Source organism: Miscanthus floridulus, chromosome 9 (genome assembly GCF_019320115.1).
Source record: "Miscanthus floridulus cultivar M001 chromosome 9, ASM1932011v1, whole genome shotgun sequence".
In the NCBI taxonomy this organism is placed as follows: domain Eukaryota; kingdom Viridiplantae; phylum Streptophyta; class Magnoliopsida; order Poales; family Poaceae; genus Miscanthus; species Miscanthus floridulus.
The window spans coordinates 12757744-12775232 of record NC_089588.1 but is presented as its reverse complement, the minus strand read 5'-3'; positions in this window follow the sequence as shown (position 1 = coordinate 12775232).

Below are 17489 nucleotides of genomic sequence, written 5' to 3'. Positions count from 1 at the left end.
TGGGACCCATCTCCATCTGGAAGAGATGTCGGTCAAATGTAAAATCAGAGAAATCAAACATGAAATTTAATGTGGATGTGGATATTATGTGTGTCTGTAAGTTGTGTGCTCATTCTACACTGAACATAAGTGCAGTCACCTCTTTCTCACTTCAGCAATTAACGGTTGACGACGAGCATGGAAACAATGGTCATGTTGGAGACGTGAGCCTTCCTTGATGTGGATGACATGCAAACATGGCACCACAACACGAGTAAGCAATTAGGCAGAATCCGACACCAAAACAGGGACGCTGTGATCAACATAAGCACAAGCCCGAATTATTATTAGTATTTCATTTGGCCATGTCATCATAAGGTAGTGATATTACAACTCTTACGGCAAAGGGTGTGGATATCACATTTCATTCCAAAAAGAAAACCAGCAACATTATGTAACAACTTCTGCATACACTTTGATTCATGCATGCGTTGGCTAAATTTAGTTGAAGCTCTTGAGAGTAGTATGCCAGAGAGGTTGAGATACTTGAGAGAGCCCAAGAACTTAGGAATATGACCAGTTGGCCCCTCTAGTTCGTTCTCGCTGAGGTCAAGATGCTCTAGATGATCCAGAGCAAGCAAAGGACTTACCTGGCCGACCAAATCTGATTGATCGGCCAGTTCGGTTGCTGCACCTGACGCCTCTCCACCGGCAGCAGTCCTGCTCGCCGTGATCACCGTCTCGCTGCCATGAGTTGAGGCGGCCTGCAGGGTCCCAGGTGACACCTTGCTTGAATGCCAGCAGGGCGTCCCTCTCGTGCGGTATGCAGCTCGGACTCTTTCTGTTACCACTGGCGTGGTGAGCAGGGAACAAGAAGCAGCTGAACAACACGAGCATGGCAGCTCGGCGATCCAGCATGGTGGCAACGATGGATAATTATGTCCCTATGTTCAGCTTCCTGTGAGTGGTTCTATTGGAAGCCATGGTATGGTAGGTAGAATGGCAGGATCAGTTCCAGTGTGTTAGAGGACTGTTATAGGATGGATCGGTCAATATATGGGTCCGAGGTCGTCAGTCACATAGAGTGTTCATTCAAGCGGTCATCTCATCCATTATTCCCTGTCACCTAACAATCTAATTACTGGTGCGTGCTGGGCAACTTGGAGAAGCCAGAAACCATATACCTGGCCATCTTCTGCTTGCGCAGATCCTCTTGCGCGATCGCCTGAAGAACAAGGGACCTGCCGCCGCCGTCAGCGTCCACTAAGATGAGCACTTGACTCCACTATCCTGAAGACTATAGGTATAGGACTCGACTCCAGCACAAGACACGATTACACGACGTTGGCTGACATGATAACAGACTAAACTGAAATACCTGAAACTAAATACTCAAACTGACCAAACTAACACCACAGCTAAGATTACATCCTTCACTGTCCAGTGGCAGACTAGCAGAGCTCTGCGCCCGGTGGCTGCGTCATGCATTTGTGCGCCCCCGCTGTGGAGCTCGTGCCCGGCGGCTGCGTCTCCGCACGGCCGGTGCTCGCTCCCAGAAAAGCCCGTGCGTTGCACAGCTCGCGCCGGCGGTTAGCGCTCGCACTCGGAGGAGCCAGCATGCTGCAGAGCTCATGCGCCCCGCGGCCGGAGCCTGGAGGCCCATGCACATCGAAGCTCGCCCATGGCCACAGCAGCAGCAGCCCGCAGGCACCCCCAAGCGCCACCGCCTCACCCTGTCCATGATCCACAAGGAGCTCAGAGTCTCGCACCGTCGATTCCCTCTTCGAGCTTCGCGGCCTCGTCTTCTCCAATAGGACCATCCACGACACCGACGGGCGCCACCTACATATCGTTGACTACGGCCTCGGCTACGGGTTCCAGTGGCCGGGCCTGCTGCGCGTCCTCGCCGCAAGGGAAGGCAGCCCGCCGGAGCTGCGGCATGGACCTGCCGCAGACTACTGCCCGAGTGGACGAAAAATGCTAAGTTGTAGGCTTTTGCTTTGAATGCGTGCTGAGTCGTTGGATACGGAATGGAGGGCGGAGATCGCAGGAAAGTTACAATGTAACTTTGCTATGTAAAGTCACCCAATCTGGCTTTCTAATTTACGCGCTGTTCGCTTGAACTTATCAGCCCGGCTTATCAGCCATGGTACAACGTTTTTCTCTCACAACAAAACAGCTTCGGCCGGCATATCAGCCGCAGAAACTATCATCCAAACAGCCCGTTAGATGGTTCGGTGTGCAGTTTGTAAACGGTCTGCGTGTTGTATCAGCTGCTTGGGGCGTGTAATAATTAGTACTCTTTGTTCTTGTAGTCTTAGCAGGGCCGGTCCTGAGATTTTTGGACCTAGAACGAAACTAAAATTTTGGGCCTTTTATATAAACATGATAATACTAGTACCATTCATGGCCAGTATATATACACAAATATACAAAATGTTACTAATAAGCAGTTAACTGAATGCAAAAGCAATATTCATGTGAAATAATTTGTATACATATTGAATTACCTCAAAATTTTCTTCTAACATTCCTCGATGCGAAGACCTCGATGATGGTGCCAATATCAATCTCCAACAATCGCTTCTCAATGATTAATGTTTCCAATCCATTTAACATTTGGATCTTCTGGATTAGCGTTAGCTGGTTCCTCCATATCTCAAATCATCTTTTAAGAAATTTATGAAGAGCCCCTCTCTGTTATTGTATCAAAACATCTATTCGTGTTTTATTCTTTCTTTTGTCATTGTCAGAAGCATACTTTCTTGATCACATGGTACCGTTAAAATTTAGAGAAACAATTAGTCAAAGATTAAACAATTTGCAAATCTGAAATTCCAAATGAAGTCCATCCGGGTCTGTGAAATCTGAATCAAAGATTAACCATTACCTTAGCGGTCGGCAGTACATGGTTAGGGAATACTCCCTCTGTCCCTTATTACCTGTCGTTTTCGTTTTTCGTGCCACAAGTTTGACTAGATTTGTAGAAAATGCATGCAACATTTGTATCTCAAAATAAATTTATTAAAAAACTAGATTAAAAGATCTATCTAATGATATCAATTATGTATCATAAATATTAATATTTTTTTATATAAATTTAATCAGAGTCATTTCTCGGAAAGCGAGAACGATAGATATTTAGGGACGGAGGGAGCAGGCAATTAGGGTTCATACAGGAGATAGGATAGAGAATCAGAGATTCATACCTATGCGGATCATGTATTCACGTTCAGTCTCACTCGTTCACGTGCGGCCGTGCCTGCCTGGCTACCCGCCGCCCGCCGGTGACTCGCAGAGCGGCAGAGTCGCAGTCGTATGCAGAGGAAAGAGAATGAATAGTCACCAACTCTGTGAATCGTAGTCGAAGGCTCAAAGCGTCTCGCGTCGTCACAAGGACCGAGGAGTCGCTACTGCGAAAAAAACTCAAATATAAGAATTTGTAGATCTTATCGAGAGCTCATGGCATGAAAAAAACAATAACTTTTAGAATGGAGTATTTTCTAAGGGAGTCATTAAATGTTCAAAAATAATATAAAATTTCAGCACAATAGTAATCGTGACCACGCTTGTCTGAGGTGAGACGTCCTCCTACTTCACGCCTTCACTACACAAAGCCAGCAGTTGTCGCCCGCACCACACCATCATGTCTCTCTCCTGCATAGGTACGTCGCCTCCCCCCTCCACTGCCGAGGAAGCTAAGAGCGCTACGCCCACAGCACACTTCACACATGGCTTCCTCTTGCTCCTCCGCTCAACACCAACGGGGCCGCCGCCGTCAGGAGGACCGTCGCCACGTACTCTCGGGCCCGCCGACGACCTCGCGCCACACGTCAAGCGCTGGCGGCTCACGTTAGTGTCCCCGGCGCTGTCGTCAGTGAAAGCCGCCTCGCGGGCGTCGTCTCCCTCGGCCCCTCCCCGCTGGAAAAACTGCCCTACGGGCGGACAGGGCCGACAGGCCCAGGGCATTGTCGTCGCTGGCGCCGTCCATGCATGAAAGCCGGCTCACAGACGTCGTCGTCTCGCTCCACTGGAAAAATAGCGCCCGCGGGCCACGGTCGGTCAGGGGCGCGCCCCGGGCGGCGACGACGCCAGCGCCGTCCAAGTCCCAGCATGTGGTATGTAAAAGCTTAAAAGGTAGCTATGGAAGGGAGAGATGCTGCAGCAGCCGTTGCAGCTAGCAACCTGCAAGTGGCCGTTGGTTCTTGGAAAGTTGGAATTGCTAAGATTTACTCTATAAAGGTTACACAGTTCGATCTGTAGCCTTTTGGTGAAGTTGCGTTCTTGTTTTTTGGTGGTGCCTGATTTAGTTTATAACTTGTTTAGAGGTGTGAATAAATCATTTGCTTATCATCTTACACTACTACAAAAAGCACTTCTCGGGGCGGCTGGTAACCCTTTGTAGGGGCGGTTTGCCCAGCCGCCCCTACGCAAGGGTCTCTACAAATCATGCATTTGTAGGGGCGGTTCCCAGGCCGCCCCTACAAATCGATTTGTAGGGGCGGCTGGTGTTTCCAGCCGCCCCTACAAATAGATTTGTAGGGGCAGCTCGTATTACCAGCCGCCCCTACAAATCTATTTGTAGGGGCGGCTTGTATTACCAGCCGCCCCTACAAATCGATTTGTAAGGGCGGCTGTAGTACCAGCCGCCCCTACAAACAAGTATTTGTAGGGGCGGTTCAATCTAGAACCGCCCCTACAGTACGTTTCCCGCCAAAAAATTCAAATTTACAATTCAAAATCGCGTTGCCGAACGTCCCACGACCAACGTTCCGAACCGCGTTCGCGTTGCCGAACGCCCCGCGACTAACGTTCCGAACCGTGTTCGCGTTGCCGAATGCCCCACGACCGCGACTACAAGCACAAGAGTATTCTATAAACTACAATTACAAGTCCAATTCACAAGAATATATACAATCCATCATTAAATATACAAATTCCATACACATTGTTATCAATGTCCTAGAGCTAGCCTTTCAGTCTCACAAAGGTGTTGGTACTGAGGATTTCTACCTAACTCAGACTCTCGGTCATGGTAGGCGCCTCTGACATATACAATCTGGTCCAATATGAAGTTGCAAAGGTCGCCGACGAGCTCTAAGAGTTGGTCATCCTTGTATGGGTCTCTTTTCATTCCTTTCTCTTCTCTCCACTACAAGAGAACAAGTTTCGGTTTAGTATTTCATACCATGTACAAAGTTTTATACTACGGGTGAAGAGGTTCAAACTTACCCTTAAGGGGTGTCTCCTGTAGGCACCGGTGTTACTCATAATAGAACATATATAGTATCCACAATGTACACTCCTAGGCCTCTGCTTGGGGCACTGTGTGTTTTGCATATGAAAATGTTAAGTAATGCTTTTGACAGCCATGTAATGGAGTACTGAAGAAGTAAGTTACACTTACCGCACATAGTGTTTTTATAGCCAGCTTTTCCTTCCTTGCTGGATCATGCCTTCCATGATGATTAGTGACATAGAACCTAAATGCCCTGTTTGAATTATTTTAGCAAATACAACTTATTAGTATCCAAAAGTGAACGTTACAAGTATGTACACAAACATATAAGCTAATGAGGATTGTCGATATGTATACGTCTTGAGAATCGATATGAAGTCTTTGTATGTCACCGTGTCCTTATCTAATGAATCAAAGACCCATGCCATGCTCCTCCCGACATCGACGGCTATACAAATCTAGTGGTTGCTGCATGGATTTAATCATAGAACTCGATAAGCTCTTTTGCATCGAATAAAATATATCAAACAAAGCTTTAAGTATAGAGTTGAACTTACTCGAAGTTGTATGGTAGCCATATAGTAGAGTGGTGTTGGAGATTTTTGAAAGCCAGGGCAATGTATGCCGCAACCTTAAGGGACTCTTCCCTTAGTTTCGCCGTACGGATGCGCTCTTTCTCCCGAAGAGTCTTTGCAGCTGCTAGCTCTTTGGCATCCAGTGTCCATCGTTTAGGGTAATTAAAATTTATTTGGGCTGTAGCTTGAGGGTCTACATACCCGGCTTTCACACTTGGCATTTGTTTGACAATGTGCACTTGCATTCTACAAATCACGGCGTGGGTTAGTTACAACAAAATTCAAAGATTACATTCATATCATATCGGGAGGACAAGGACTTATAGGCACCACGTGCGAATTAGATTCATCTCCATTTCTCCCAGGTGAAAGCATGTCTGCATGTCATTGAAGTCAAAGACAATTTTCCCGGCTGGGCTTCCAAATGTGTGCATGCTTGTATGATATCTATGCTCATTGGGAGAACACGCAAGTACCAATCATGGAACCTTCTCATTCCAAGTGGTAGGCGCTGGATGTCCCGGTTTGGTAGGAAGGGCTTGCCTCTTTCATATGTTTTCGGGCAATCCTTTGACCATTTGATGGCATCAACATTTGGATACTGCTTTGCAATTTGGCGGAGTTTGCTAGTGATGGCCTCCTCATAACCCTGTGATGGGACTTTTTTTAACTTGGTTCTCAGGCTTAAACTGTCCATGGGAATACCACTTGGACACCGACGAGACGTCTTTGATCGGAACATAAACTGGCCTTATGTTGATTGGAATCTTCTTTCGAAGTTCCCATTCAGGCACGTCCTCATCTTCTTGTGCATCACCTTCTTCAGGAGGCACTCGTTATTCATGTATCGGTTGTGCTTGTTGAGAAGACTGTGGCATCTCGTCATGCACTTGGTCGGTACGAGCTAGAGAAGGTTGTGGCATCTCATCAGGCACATGCTCGCTAGGCGGCGGGGAAGAATGTGGCATCTCAGGAATGAGGGGGTCACGAGACGGTGAAAATATCTCCCCGACCCCAACAACTTGCTCCAAATTTGGGAGAGGGGGAGGCGGCGAAGAAGCAGTCAATATAATGTCCCGTTTGTGCCAGAGGATGAACTGCCCCATAACGTCTTCGAGTAACACTAGCCCCTCGGGAGTTGCGTAGTCTATCCTCCACTGCATGAACTCGGGCTTCACTGTATGCACCTCGACCCTAGTGTAGTCCGGCGGTATCTTATTATTGTGGTGTAAGCCACTAGGAGGATGTGCCACACCCATTGCCACCTCCATCACAGTGTTCTGCTGGCCGCTGAGAAACACCAAGGTGCAACTAGTTGGTTCCCGTATGCGATCGACTGGGGTTGTGGCTGCAATGGAACCTTGGCTGCTAGGAACTTTCGGAGGGCTACCAACTAATGCCAGTTCTCCCGGCGGCGTCACTAATATCCGTGGCTCCGTAGACAGTGCTTGCTTCTCCAGCGCCTTTGCAACTAGAGCCTTTACTTGGAGCTCAAGACTAGTCTCCCGGTCTCGGCCATGTTTCTTGTACATGTGCCTGTCCTCTTCAAATCCTTGCTTCCAGGTCGTCCTTTTCCCTAGCCCCCTGGTGTGGCCTGTGTGCTCCTTGTTTCCCAAGCCAAGGCTAAGCTCGTCCCTCTCTCTAGAAGGATTGAATGAGCCCTTCTCTTTGTCTTCAACATATTTCAGTATCCTTGATACCGCCTCTTGGGTCTCCGGCTTATCAAACTTAAGATTACTGCCGGATGATTCTGTACTCCTCGCATATATCCAGTTCCTTGAGCGTACCTTCAAATTCATCACATCGATATTCCCAGCAGCTGCGGCCTCTTCAACCATCTTCCTAAACTGCTCTTCCTTGGCATAGTAGCCATCGGGGCCTAGATGATGGTGGTGTTTGTTCGTCTTCGCCAGCTCGGTGTTACGGGCACTGAGCTCCAATGCCTCCGGTGAAGTCTTCTGAGCCACGAGCTCCTCCCATTGACTAGGAGTTATTTTGCCGAACTCGTTGAAGGGAGTTAACCCCTTTTGGATATACTTCGTGTTGAGCTCCGACCTCCAACGTCGGAATGACTCTCCCATCATCCTGATAGCATTTTTTTACCAATTCATGCTTACCCTCCGGAAATCTAAAATTGACCTTCAGCTGCCTATCCCATAGTGCATTCTTTATGTTCTCTGGTACCTCTTTCCAGTTAGGGATTGCTGGGTTCAATTTATCTCTTACTAGGGCCCCGGTCGCATTACGGAATCGTCCTCTTAATTCCTTCGGCTCAAGGATCTCCCCTGCTGGCCCGACCTCCGTTATCACATAGCAAGCCTTATCTGGATATAGATTTCCTTTTCTATCCCCTCGTTTCCTCTTAGGCTTGGTAGTCGTGGTTGTGTCTTGAGTTTGTGGAGTAAAGGCATCATGATCCGTCTCTGTGGCTGTTGCCTCTGCTCTCCTTTCCTCTACTCCGTCTTTATCCAGCGAGATGTTATGACAAATTAATTGTGCAAAACAACAAAGAAGCAAGGAAGACGCTTTGAAAAAACCAATAAAACATTTAGTGGGAACAATCAATAAGTAAACCTAGTCCAAATATATGTGAACAGGTATCTGGAGTTTGCATCTAGTAGTTTATTTAGTCTTAGGACTGAAAACATTCAACGTGTGCCAATTGTAAAACATCACATGCTTCCGGTTAATCTTGCACAAAAAGAAAAGATCTAAAGATATATGCGTGCCCTACCGTACCCCAAGAATTTGACCACCCTTGCCTTTATCATCTATTTATTATATGTGGTCTTGTTGAATTGACACACATTTATAATGATCATTAATAATCAACACTAGCTACTCTGTAGATTTCCATGACTCAGCTAATGATACCGTTAGTTATAGTTGGATTCTAGTGTAAAGTTGGTCAGGGGCATATAGAAGTTGCGGCATTGTTCATACTATTAGCAAACGACTTTTACAGATTAGTAGATTATAAGTAGAGAAAATTCAGCCAGCACGCAAATTAATGTAGGTGAAGTTCTGTCGCTTTCACTGCATCATTGTAAATATATTTTCTTTGATCATGAGTTGATCAACAGCTAGCTAGCAAGCAAGCAATGAGAACTGGAATGACGTGAGGGTTCCCAAATTTGATTCAGTCTTATCAAACAAGGATTTCTTGTGGCCCCCTAACAGTGGTAGTAGGTGGCATCATACTTTGCACAGCATGTTTTGTAATGCATGCCTACAGCATGATAATCAAGGAATGAGGTAGGAGCCGGCCTGTGTATTGCATGACAAGCTAGCAGAGAAGATATTTTCACAAGGAAAGAAAAAGTATCTAAACAATTGCTAAACTTAGCAAGAAAGATCAAGAGGCATACAAACATAATTGGTATTTATTCATAGTACTGAATTAAGAAGATACATCACTTTCTATGCCCATGTAGGAGCAGGCAAAATTAATTGTTTGGGCATCATATATTTCTCGGCGAGCCTTCGATATTTAAGCTCCGGTTGGGAACACCACCCTTTTTTTTGCTTAATTAACACATCATTGATTCTTAAAATTACCGGAATGGCCGGAAAAAACTAACATTAAGGAATAGAAATAAAAACATATACATGAAGTCTATCTTTCTAGCACATACAGATGGAACTGTTCTCAACAAGCCGCAAATGATGGCGGCGTGGCAATCTAACTTGCAACCAGCCCAAAAATGATGACGTACATTCACATGGATAAACTAAAATATTGAACATATGAACAGTTGACCCAAGCTACCATGAAAAATGAAACAAAATCGTGCTTAGCTTTTCGGCAAAAAGCAGGTTGTTCATTCAGTCAATATAGTCGATACATTTAAACTGCTTCCTTTCAGTAATCGTGCCTAGAGTTTAGCTCACTTTTAGTTCACATTTTTAAATGTTTAGACCTAAAGTTTAGATGACTAAAGTGTGCTGGGTGCTTTCTCTGAGAAATGCGTCGGATTGGATCTGGAAAGCGAGTGACGCGGCGACAGCTCCACCAGAGCAGCAGCATGCACAACCACGACCACCACTTGGACGGAGTTTTTTTGCAAATTACAGCGGGCTAGCTAGTTAGGCAATCAATCTCATGATAACCAACAAAACTAAATAACAGTATCACATAAATCAGAGAGGGAGAGGCACAGGGAGAGAGAGCGGGAGATCACTGACTTGGCCACTGTGCAAGGAGCCTGGTCGTCGGCGTGCGGGGGCGGGACGCCGGGGCCCGGGCACGGGGCGCCGGGAACCTGGTCATCGGCGTGCGGGGCGGGACGCTGGGGGCCGGGCGCTGGGGGCCGGGTGCGGGCGCGGGACCGGCGGCGTGGCCGACGGCAGAAACCCTAGGCGCACGGGGGCGGGGCGCCGGGGGCCGGGTGCGGGACGCCGGGGGCCGGGTGTGGGCGGGCGCGGGCGCGGGACCGGCGGCGTGGCCGGCGGCGGAAACCCTAGGCGCGCGGGGGCGGGCGCCGGGGGCCGAGTGCGGGATGCCGTGGGCCGGGTGTGGGCGAGCGCGGGAGGCGTGGCCGGCGGCGGAAACCCTAGGCGCGCGGGGCAGCCTGACGGCGTCGGGGGAAGAAGACAGCGCCCAGATAGTCTGACTCCCGTGTGCCCTCCTATTTATACTTGGGACGATTTGTAGGGGCGGTTCCTGATCCAGCCGCCCCTACAAATGCATTTGTAGGGGCGGTTCCTGATCCAGCCGCCCCTACAAATAGTTTCTATTTTTTAAATTATAAAATCTATATTTTTTATATCATAAAAACACAAAGTAATATAAAAAATTATGTATATGCACAAATATAATATTTTGTATTATTATATATGAAGAAATATATATATAAACAATTGTAGTCAAAATAATATAGAAAACAAAAAAACAAAAATTAAAAATTTGAATTTTAAAACTTCGACTACAATTTTATGACATTAAATGAAATAAAATGAAAATATTGTAAACATAAAAGTTGTATAACTCATCGACATGTACAACTTTTATTTTGGTCATCTTGTCATGTGACTTTGTTTGAACGATTCAAATTTTGAAATTCAAACAATTTCAACTTGAAACAATATTTTGAAAGAGTAAATGATTTCAGATGAAAAACTCATGAATAACAAAGTTGTAGAACTCATCAATATGTACAACTTTTATTTTGAACATATTTTCATTTGACCAAATTTGAACAGTCGAAATTTTGAATTTTACTAAATGGCAACTTCAAACAAGATTTTGAAACCTTAAATGATTTCAACAATAAAAGTCATGAACATAAAAGTTGTTGAACTCCTCACTGTCTACAACTTTTATTTTGGTCACTTCTTTATGTGACAAAGTATTAGTAAACATTATTCATAAATTCACATATGACTCATAGTTTCATGAACTATACGAGAAACATGTTGATTTGTGAACAATGTTTACTATCACTTTGTCAGATGAAGAAATGATCAAAATAAAAGTTCTAGATCTTGATGAGTTATACAACTTTGGTATTCATCACTTTTTCAGCTGAAATCATTTAATGGTTGAAAATCTCGTTCGAACTTGTCATTTTTTTTAATTTGAAAATTTGAAGTGCTCAAACTTTGTCAAATGAAAAGAATGACCAAATCAACACACTAACTTGATAGGTTTTATAACTCATCAAGATCTCCTACTTTTATTTTGATCATTTCTTCATTTCATAAAGCGTTAAGTGATTTCATAAAGTTTTAGTAGTAATAGAGTGGATGTTCAAATAGAGTCATCTGGATGTTGCAAAGGGTAGTCTCACATGTATAAAATGTAGTCTCACACACATATAAAAATATGTAGTCTTACACACATACATAAATATATAGTCTCACACGCATGCATAAATGAAGTCTTACAAACACACACTTACACAAACACTCCACATTCAACAACTAGCTAGCCCACTGTAACGACTTTCCCCTTGACACCTTTTCGTTCCCATGGCATTATGTCTTTGGGGAGGTTCTTTTCCACAACACTGATCTTCTTAGGAAAGTCTATGAATAGTGGCATCTCATTGTAGTTATTGTAAGCTTCAACATCGTCCACGTCATCAACTCCAATAATGTGTCATTTCCCAGAGGCAACCACGTGCTTTGTCTTCTTCTTCGGGGGGAGGTTACTTTGTGGGTCAGACATATAGAAAACTTGTGCGACACGTGAAGCGAGCACCCAAGGGTTATCTTGGTAGCCTAGATTCTCGAGGTCCAGGACTCTCAATCCAATCTCGTTCAGTTGGTGTTATTTGATCTAGCGGCATCGAAACAGGGCCACCGTTATATCCCTTCCATAGTCAAGTTCCCATATCTCTTCAATGATGCCAAAGTATTGGATCTTTCGCCCTAATCCATCGAGAGCCTCTATTCGAACGCCGCTGTTTTGGTTCACATATTTACTATCCTTTGCGTGGGTATAGTACGTATACCCATTGATGTCATAAGCATTCCAAGATGTCACTTGTCTCGATGGCCCCTCCGCCAACCTACTGATGGTAATAGAGTCTATGGTTTCTCCAGGCAGTATGTTTTGGTCCTTCAACCATGTAGTTAGTCGTTACTTGTGTTGTTTCATGACCCAATCATCCGAACGGCCATTTCTCTCCACCCTAATGATAGCCAAGTGTTCATCAATATACGGTTGCATCGGTTGTGTACTCTGCAAGACACTGTAATGCGCCCGACTCACCTCTTTGTAATCATGGTCAATGAACACTTTTCTACCACTGGTGCCCTTCCCAGCTAGCCTACCCTTGTGATGAGAATCGAGTTTACCAATCCCTTTCTGTACTTTTAGGTACTCTTGACAGAACTCGATGACTTCTTCAGTACTATAACCCTCTATCATGGAGCCCTCTGGGTATGCTCGATTATGCACGTATCGACTTAGAACCGACATGAACCGCTCGTAGGACCACATTTCATGCAAGTAGCAAGGGCCAAGCGCCTGTATTTGATGAACCATGTGAATCATGAGATGTGGCATTATATCAAAAAAAGCAGGAGGTAAATCACATCTCCAGTTGGTTTTGTGTCTCCACCACAAATTCATGTAGGTCACTCAGCTCTTCCTTGCCAATCATCTTCTGTGAGATCTTCGAAAAGAAGTAGCATATGCAGGTGATGGCCATTTTCAAGAACTCTGGCTTTATAGCCCTGATTGCAATAGGTAGAAACACTATTAGCATCACATGGCAATCGTGAGCCTTGCATGTGTTATTAACAAGTCCTTCATCGACACTAGCTTCTTCACATTTGCTGAAAACCCAGTCGGGACTTTGATCCCCCTCAGGAAAGTGCATATAGCTCTCTTCTCGTCTGGTGTTAGGTTGAAGCACACCGCGGGGAGAGTGTATTTTCCATTAGCCTCAGGTACCAGGTGAAGCTATGGCATCATGTTTAGCTGCACCATATCTTTCCGTGCTTTCAAACCATCCTTTGACTTGCATGTGTCCATCAAGGTAGCAATGAGACTCTCAAAGACATTCTTCTACACGTGCATAGCATCAATAGCATGGGAGACCTCCAAGTCTGGCCAATAAGGCAGATACTGAAAGAAGATCGATTGTTTCTTGAAAGGTACGCCTTTGACAGGAGGTGTGCTTCTATCTCTATTCGTCCCATCCGGATTCTTCTTTCCATAAACGACGCGTATGTTTTTCACCATTCTGTACACGTGTTCTCCGTTATGACGTCTCTCTGAAGGGGTTCAATCTCTGGGGCGTTGTCATAAAATCTAAACAACAATTTGCTGCGGTACTTGTGACTTGTCCTTAAGAAGCATCGGTTGCTTAGGTAAACTATCTTCTTGGATGCATCCAAGTACACCCATGTAGTACCATCCAAGCAAACCAAGCATCCCGTCTTCCCTTTAATCTGTCCAGACAAAGCAAACAACGCGGGGTAATCATTGGTAGTAACAAATTTTATTGCTCTACATATGAAGTCCTCCTTTTAGAACGCATCGTACATCTGCCCCCCATGCCTCCATAGCCTCTCCATTTCTTGCATCAAGGGCTCGAGGAACACGTCTATATCAATGCCTGGTTGTTTAGGGCCAGAAATAAGAATAGTGAGGAGAAGGTACTTTCTCTTCTGACACAATCATGTTGGGATGTTGTACATGGTCAAGATCACTGGCCATGTGCTATGGTCGCTCATCCTCTCATTGAAAGGATTCATTCCATCGGTGCTCAAGCCAAACCGTACATTCCTTGGGTCATCGCTGAATTCTTTGTGCTTCTCATCAAACCTTTGCCACTGACTACAATCAGCCGGGTGTGCAATCTTATCATCATCCACCTTGCGCTCATCATCCCACCATGTCATGAGTGCGGCTTCTTTAGGGTTTAGGAAGATATGTCTCAAGCGGTTGATCACTGGCAGGTACCACATTACCAGGGCAAGAATTCTTCTCTGCTTTGCATCGTTGCCTAAATGAGTGTCCTCTGGGGGCTGAGATTCTTGTACCACCTTTTTTGTACCCTTCTTATTCCTCTTTTTTCCCCGTGGAGGGTTCGTCCCCACCATAAAGGTCATTGTTCTTGTACCGGCTAGCCCCACACCGGTGACATTTATCCAGTGACTTGAACGTTTCGCCACAAAAAAAAGTATACAGTGGTTGGGGCATGCATGGATTTTTTCAACCCCCATTGTCAATGGACTTATGACCTTCTTCGCTTGGTATGTGTTGGCGGGAACTGAGTTTGATTGTGGCAGCTCCCATGATAGGAGATGCAATAGATCATTGAAACTACAGTCTGACCAGCCATACTTAGCATTCAGGATGAGCAGCTCAAGCACGAAACATAGCAATGTCCAATGTGTCGAACAGCCCTTTTCAACACCATACACAGTCTCCTTCGATGCTTTTGTCACCCTTTCCAAATTTTCTAGACCTTTCGGGCTATTTAGTAAAATCTCTGGTCCAAGGGCTTGAATCATGTCCTCCAAATCATCTTCATCCCCGACACGTGCTCCACCATCATTATTGGCACCATCTTCGTTGTTACCATCCCAACCACCAGCATCACCACCTTGTTCATTACCAAACTCGAAATCCATTCGTGCATCAAGCTCTGCTGAATATTGGGACATGGATTCTATGGTTTCGTCGTCGTATTCCTCCTCGTCCTGGTCGTTAACAATAACCGTTTCACCATGATGAATCCACACTGTGTAGTTCTCAACAAATTCTTGCATAATCAAATGTGATATGATGATAGTCACATCTGTCCATGCCATACGGTTCTTGCAATCTTTACAGGGGCAAATAACTGTATCCTTATTCTCTTTCAATGTCGTTGCATGCTTCTTTGCGGCTTCAATAAATTTATCCACCTCTTCACGGAAACCTGCCTTGAACCTTAACGAATCATGCATCCAAGAGTTCCTGTACTCCATCTTTTACAACAACAACAAAACAAACATTAAAGGACTACTTATTCAGATATATATACAAATGAATCAAAGTAATAATTACTTGAGAATAATTGTATATACTTCAGATATATATGAATATAAATCTAATATAATTACATGAAGCATACAAACACACCATGGTAGAGGAAAATTAATTAATGGCCCATTTATCCATAAATAATTAAAATACATATTTATTGATTACAATAAACAATTTCAAATACAACAATTAGCAACAATTATACTTTACCCAATATCTTTCATACAAACCCTAGTCCAATTTCATCAAACATAAATTTACAAAAACAAAATTAATAAAAAAAACCAAACCCTAGATCTAGATCCACATGCACATGAAACATCCATAAAACTAACTAATTGTTTACTAAAATCAAGAAACATGGACCAAATAAGGGTATGATCTTGTTCCCCACCTTAATTTACCCTAGTACATTTAAAACTTGGGTCTAATTTGCTTCATAAGTAGCTCAAGCACCATAGAACAGAGAGAAAAACAAAACTCTAATTACTCACTAACCAACCATTAAAACTTCAAAAAAAGTGTGGAATAGCATTTTCTTACCTTCTACAACCTCTCCACCAAAGGATTTGAGACCAAAACCTTCCCCCCTTAGTAGAGCAATTTTGGGGAGGTGCCCAAGGCCTCCCCACCTTTCTTTCATGGGTTGGAGTGAGTGACCCGAGGAGGAAGAAGGTTCTGCAACCTTTTTATATGTGGGTCATTTGTAGGGGCGGCTGGTGATTGAGCCGCCCCTACAAATCGGAGCTATGTATACGGGGGCAATTGTAGGGGTGGCTCAATCACCAGCCGCCCCTACAAATAGAAACTATAGGGGCGGCTGGTGATTGAGCCGCCCCTACAAATCAGACCCCATTTGTAGGGGCGGCTCGTATCACCAGCCGCCCCTGCTGTTCCATTTGTAGGGGCGGCTGGTGTCTGGGCACCCGAGCATGCCACTGTAGGGGCGGCTCCATCACCAGCCGCCCCTACAAAGAAATCGAACCGTTGCTAAAAATCATTTTTTACGTAGTGTTAGACTGCCTTATGTGTTGCTTTTCGTCTATGATGAAGAGAACCAGAAGCGGACCATCATCATTTCGTCGTTCAGTTTTCGTTTTGTTATTATGACCATATTAGCAGTTTTGTGTTGAGTCGAGTGTGGGCAGATTGAACATGATTATTCCCTTGTGATGGTACATAACAAAGATCATGCTAGTGACTATATATAAACTTTTTTTATGAAAACTTTATTTTTTTATTTGCCTGATCATAAAAAGTCGCCATCTCAAATGTGCCTGGAGTACTATCCCCAAGTCATTTTGCACCCCATTTGAGATTTGACTAGCAGCGCTCTCCAGTTTGTAGGTAGTATACTACTGCTCCACCAGTTAAGTGGTGCTCTTGTCTTGGGCTCTTCAATTTCTGAGAAATTTGCTCTCCTTGTTCTCTGCTTTCTTGTTCAATGTGTATGGTAAGTGAATGTTGCTTATATGTAACACTTTGGTTGCAGATGAGACCATGATATTTTGATTCATATCATCCCTCGCTTAGGTACACTGAAATTCCACGGCACGCCAAGCCTTGTTTGGCTGCACATTGTATTCACCTCAATCCACTTCAACACACGTGGACTAAGGTGGATACGGGTGCAGCCAAACAAGCTCTAATGTGGACGATGAGCATGGAACATGCAACGATAGGGCGTATTCAGGTTGCCGAATCCGACTACCATGGCCCACAGGGACCAATGATGTAGTGCCACCTGAAGCGCTACATGGAATTGATTGACCATGTCTTAATGTTCATCATCATAAGGAAATAATTATTACTGTAAAACTTGGTGAAGCGTGTTAACCTTTGTAGAGGCCGCGTCTACGTGTTATATAGCGCCCTGAGCTAACCAGGCGAACGTCTTGGACAGACTACAAACCAATATCCTGAAGATCTGCCAGAGTTTACAACATACTTATGTTATCTATATACTACCAACTAATATCTATCTTGTACAACAAACACTAATGTTGGCCAATGATCAAGTGTCGGTTCTCAGTTTATTGCATGATATAAGAGATAAACACGGACACACAAATCTTCATTTCGTAAAGAAAACCAAGGCAATATGTAATACTGGTAGTAACAAAATTCAAAGCACTCCTGAACAGACTTCTCTCCCACTTCCATTATCCATACATGCATGCATTGGCTAATTTTAGTTGAAGCGCCGACC